Genomic DNA, 6,000 nt, shown 5'->3' on the forward strand with positions numbered 1-6,000 from the left:
TACTCCAGGGGGTCACTCCGATGCCTAAGTAAGGGAATGCTTCCAAGAGGTTGAATGCAACAGTAAGATTGGGTTAAGAGTGAGTTACCTTGTCTTGTTTGCATCACCTTTCTTTGTAGTGGCGAGATTTGACCCTTGGGGTAATCCGTCATTATGATGCAGAGGCATGGATAGCTCCAAAGGTTTAAAGGGTTAGCATGGATCACTTTAGGCGTTTAAGGCTCCAGCGTGGATCTTTCCCTTCATTATTGGATTAGAGCTAATTGCTCTTGCTAGAGGATTTGACTTAGGTAGTGATTGTTGGGTTTTGACTTTCTTTTATAAGCTGATATATTTAGGGTATATCAATATTATTTAGGCAGATTTATAATAGATTTAAAATTTTTGTTTAAAAAAAATCCTTGCAGTGATTAAATTTAAATTTAAGGTTAGATGTATTGACCCAAATCTAGTTCATATATAATCAAATTGCATTTAGGTTGACATAAAACCATTTTATAATATAATAACACAAACTTAAATGTAAATTATTAAATGGTAAATTAATAGTAAGGATATAAGAAGATTAGGTAGGATTGGTTATGGCCTCTGGGTAGTTTTTTTTTTTTTTTTAATCATAAAACATAGTAGGATGAGATAAAACAAAAGGAAACATGTATCACAACTGATTTGATGGACGTTAGAGCAGCTTGAGCAAAGGCCAAGGGTTGAGGACTCTCTCTAGTGAATCTTGAATCAAACTTACCAAATCAAAGCTCTCTAAAACATCCTAAAACTATCAAGACTCCACCATATGTCTTTGTGTCCAATCTTAGCATGCACAGTCAAAACTAGCCTCTTACAAAAATACAAATGTAATACAAGTGTCGAAATGTCCCGAGGGGACCTTGATGCAGAGGGATGGCGATCCTGTAAATGAAAAATGTATGAAAATGGAGGATGGAGGAGGTGTCAATCAAAGTATGGAGTAGAAGTGTAGGGGACAATGGTGACTGTGAGAAATGAGGTTAATAAAGTCTAGGGAGTCGCCACTAACTGTTTATTTACCTAGGTGCAATTAGATTACCTAATTACTACTAATTAATTGGTTTCTAAGTCAAACCTGAGGTCAAGGAAATCAATAGTCAAGGTTTGCATGACTAGAATCGAGTTCGGGAGTTAGTTATGTGAGGGGAAGGTACTAGCACCCCTTAGACACCCATTCATCGAATGGTACCTAATTAGCCTAAGATTGCCTTCAAATTCGAATGATCGAGACTTTTGGTTCTTTTATTTTATTCAATTACCAAGTATTCAAGTGTTGGATGACCTTGCAAGATACATAAACTACCCTCACCTTAGGATCCCTAAAGGCATGTGAAGACACAATCCCTAATGATTCCCAGGAGGATTAATTGTTTACTATATGGTTTTTCATTTGAAATTCCTTATTTACTTAACCTTTAGATATTGGGAGGCCTTACATTAGGCAAAAACCCTCTCATCTTTAGCTCCTCAAAGACATGCAAAGACATAACCCCTTGTCAATGTTAGATTCTATCTGAGGCACCAATGAAGAGGGAATGACAGTTCCCAAATGATCAAAAAATGAGTTTTGAAGAAAACAGGGTAAAACATTTAAAAAACGAAGTCACCGCTTTTTTTTTTTTTTTGAATAAAAAAACACACACACAGGGAAAATAAAAAAAAACTTACAAAAAGTTTTCAAAAAAAAAAAAAAAAAAGAGTTCAAGAGCACATTTGTCCATAGGGAAGGTGATTAGCTAACCATATCAGTGATAATCAACCTTTCAATGCCCCTACGACATCCCTTCATAAAATGGTTACCACAATTACGTAGGTGTTGACTTAAAAAAAATGAAAATGAAAGATAAAAGACCCATTTTGGTCCTCTAGTAATCAAGTCACTGTCTAAACACTCCAACATGGCTTTGAATAGCCCAGAGTATAAAAGGGCTTATCCTCAAAACCCTAAGTTTTAATGAAAACATGATGATGATGATGATGATGATGATGATGATGACGATGATGATGGATGAAAACAAATGGTTGGGAAAATGTCGGGCATGCATTACCGGCCTGAGAAATCAAAGTGGAAGATCGAGTTTGTATATTAGTATTTAAAAAGAGTGGTGAGTTTAAAAATGAGTTTTAAGTTGAAGGTGTAGTGAAATGCATGAGTTTTTGAAATTCTAAGGTTTCATCATCGGCCTTTTAAAATTGAGAAAAGCGTTGAGAAGCACATATTTTTGAAGCTTGAATCCAAATAAACTAAATATGGTTCCTTCGGTCTAATTTTGTTGGTCGAACCCTGAATGTTTCTCAAAATCATACGTGTTGTGTAAAAACCCCCAAATATGCATAGCGGAATATATATTTGTGTAAAAGGATCAAACAAACAATACAACAATCTAAATGGTGAATACAAAACAATTCCACAATTACATCAAGTAAATGAAAGCAATAACAATAAGAATGACACCAAGAATTGCGTGGTTCAGTAATGCCTACATCCGCGGGAGTAAACGACATGGATTCACTATATTCTTGTGTAAATTACAAGAACAATACAAGAACCCTCTCAATAATAATCTCAACTGCATTTGACTCTCCATATACAACATATACTATGTATATATAAGCATCCTTGGAGGTTTCCCCCCGAAACCTAATCGTGCTAACTTCCATTTATTTAAAATTTGAAATTTGCGCTAGGTGTCCCGAGCCAAACAGTTGACGATTTTAGGCAGAATAGAAAACTGCCTCATGCTACACTACTATACCCTGATTTCCTTCATGATTTCCTTTATAATATTAGCCACAATTCACAACAAAATCCACCTTGGTGAACATACGCCCCTTAGGAGAAACTAAAACCATGAACCCATCGCTCCACCTTGAACTTGGGACATTAGGTTGGGACCGCCTCTCGTCTAGCAACTGGTGACAAGCACCAAGTCGAGGCAATGCCGCTTGAACTTACCGATGACAGCTTCAACTTCATCTATAAACCTTGATACATTTAGATGCAACAATATGAGTCTTCGCCCTAGGCTTCAAATAAGGCCTTCCCACAACAGTAAACACAAACACTGCTGCAAGCCTTCTATCACCAAAGTCCCCTGCATAGTCTTCAAAAAATCTCACAACTGACGGTCCACTTTGTTGCCTGCCGAAACACCATATTACATCATCATAAGGGACCTTTGACATATCCCGAACATCACAGTCTATCTTTGGGTACCGAGTGGTAGACATTCCATATCGATTCTTTACAGAACCTCTTTCAGATGACAAACTAAGTCTCCTTGCAATTTTGTCCACAAAGCCACCCTAAGATAACACCAATATCCATGTAGCCTTGTCCATGCAAATCTTCAAACCAAGACCCTTCTTGGCTACACCCAACACATTCATATCAAAACCTTTCAATAGAGTTCCTAACTGATAAGCCTTAATTAAAGCCTTCCCAGCCTATAGCATGTCATTCACACATAAAAGATACATCATTCCATTGCATCCTATCATCCTCTTCCACACGCGAAGTCTTACCAACTCACACACTTGGTTCGTATGCAATACCTCTATTTTCTCCACCATAACACTTATCCATATATTTTTCCCTTTTCCATGCATTACAACTTGAAAAATAGTAGGAACCGTGCTGCTGATAGTAATGAATGCATGTAACACCAAAATACCAAATTTATACTTGAGTGGTGATATGATAGTGCACATGGGCCCACCGTGATCTTATTGGTCTCCCGAGCTGAAACTCCTTGCAATATGACCAACATCATCTCTACCTTAAGTATGTTGCTCCACTTGCATCACATGCCAATTCATACCGTGATATCGTTGACTCGAGATAGAACTCCCCATATTTCTGCCTTGAGTATCTAACTCCACCTGAATTACATGTTCGCTGCTACCACAATTTTCTGGCATTTATTTTTCTTCCTTTACTTGAGTACGTTGCCCTATGGCTTTATCGCCAAAAGTTATGTCCTCAATCACCCCTTTGTTTGCCACAGGATCACTCATGCATCACTAGAATAGTGCATCAGTGGACATCCAATCACAACCAAGTAGTCTACCAAAAAATCTTCCCACAATTCACCAGCAACTCTCCCACCTAGCGATACCTTTGGAGATCAGTCACACGAGAAATGCACCATACTCACTAACTTCACTAAGAAGTACCTTGCAAGTCCTACATATAACTTGCCCTACTCACAAAACTCCTTGAACGAAACTAGTGTACTCAGTCCCAATGTCTAACCTAAGGATCTCTCTCCCAGTCTGGTTCTCCACCTCAACCACAAGTTAAACTTGGGAAACACATCAGACTTGTGCTCAATGAGATAAACCAAGACCTTTCGTGATAAACCCACGAAAAACATATGTCTGCCCCGTGATACTATCGTCACCGGTCCCCAAACATCTGAATACATCTAGTCACCCATATGCCTTAACTGCATATGCCACAGAATATCTGACTCAGATTCTACAACTGCAGCTCCATTTACAATCATAACACCTAGAAGTGCATAGATATATCTCGCTACCTTTTCTCCTTTCATCACTAATGAGTCGCCTTCACACACTTTCATTTCCCCACTTTCAGACTTGTAACTATACCCATTACAGTTTAAAGTACCCAATGAAATAACATTTTTCCTTAGACTCGGTACATGCCTTACATCACATTATGGTTCTTACAACACCATTATACATTTTGATTTTGACATTTCCAGTACCAAATATTTTGCATTAAAATCATTTCCCATCAAAACACAATCGATATTAACTGACTTATAGGTGTCTAACTTGACTTCAAAAACACCTTAGAGAATAACTTCCAAGTATAAGAGTGTTGGCAAGTCGTAATTGAGGAAGTCCTTAAGTCATCTCCGAAAGGAATAGTATGATTAAATTTCAATTTTAACTATTACCCAAAAATGAAGGAAATTAAACTCTATGATCACCTAACATGTTATTTACAATGGAATGGGGTTTCTGGACATGATTCGAACATGGCTATTTTTCTTGCTTTTGTTTGAGATGGTAAGTTATCTAGTCAATGGACTAAATGAAATTAAAACGCAACATGTTTAATAACCCAAGTAAGGCATAAAACTGTTAGGGATTTATACTAAAAGACATGCTACATGCTTTATGTAATCGGTTTTGGTATTTATTAATAACTTTAGTTATTCCATTTTAATGAGAATCTTTGTGAGCAATGTTTGCCTAACATTATTTATTTAATGATTATGCATGTGTCTTTTATTCTATATAGTAGGTGATCTAGTTTGTAGAGTACAACTTATACACAGAATATTAGATAATCAATTCTTATGGAATATAAGTTTATTGTTCATAGTCTTAAATGAAATTGGACACATCATTGGTAGGACTATAGCACAAGATTTTAATAGGTCTGTTTTGACTATTGGGAATGGTATAGTTCCAACTCCTTGTGCTAGTACACTTTGTGTGTATTGAACATGACCATATTGAGGTAATTGTTTTTATATTGACTATATATAACAATTAACACCTCACGGCTATTATGAGTGCTTATGCTCTTAATCCTGATAGGATTATTGGACGCGTGCATATAGTGTTTATTACTTTGATTCATAGAAGAGTGAGATTCTTTATGGGTCAATAAACTCAATGAGTTGAGTGATGACATTATGTGTATGGTGAACATTAATTATTGATGGAATCCACATCCCGGTATCGGGATTAATAATACCCCCTTGAGGAAGCTTATAAGTTTTGATTGTGTCTAACCCTGCAGCTGGATTTTGAATCCGGCACATCAAATAAGTTAAGTGGAAGGTCTTAGGAAATTAATATGTCAATTAATTAAATTGTCAGTAATTTAATTTAATAAACGGGTATCTGTAATCTTTACGTGGGAAGATAAATAAACATTTAATAATAGGAGCTCAAAATTTAATTTCGAATATGACAAGGAGTGCAATTATA

This window comes from Malania oleifera, chromosome 8 (assembly GCF_029873635.1).
Source record: "Malania oleifera isolate guangnan ecotype guangnan chromosome 8, ASM2987363v1, whole genome shotgun sequence".
NCBI lineage: Eukaryota > Viridiplantae > Streptophyta > Magnoliopsida > Santalales > Ximeniaceae > Malania > Malania oleifera.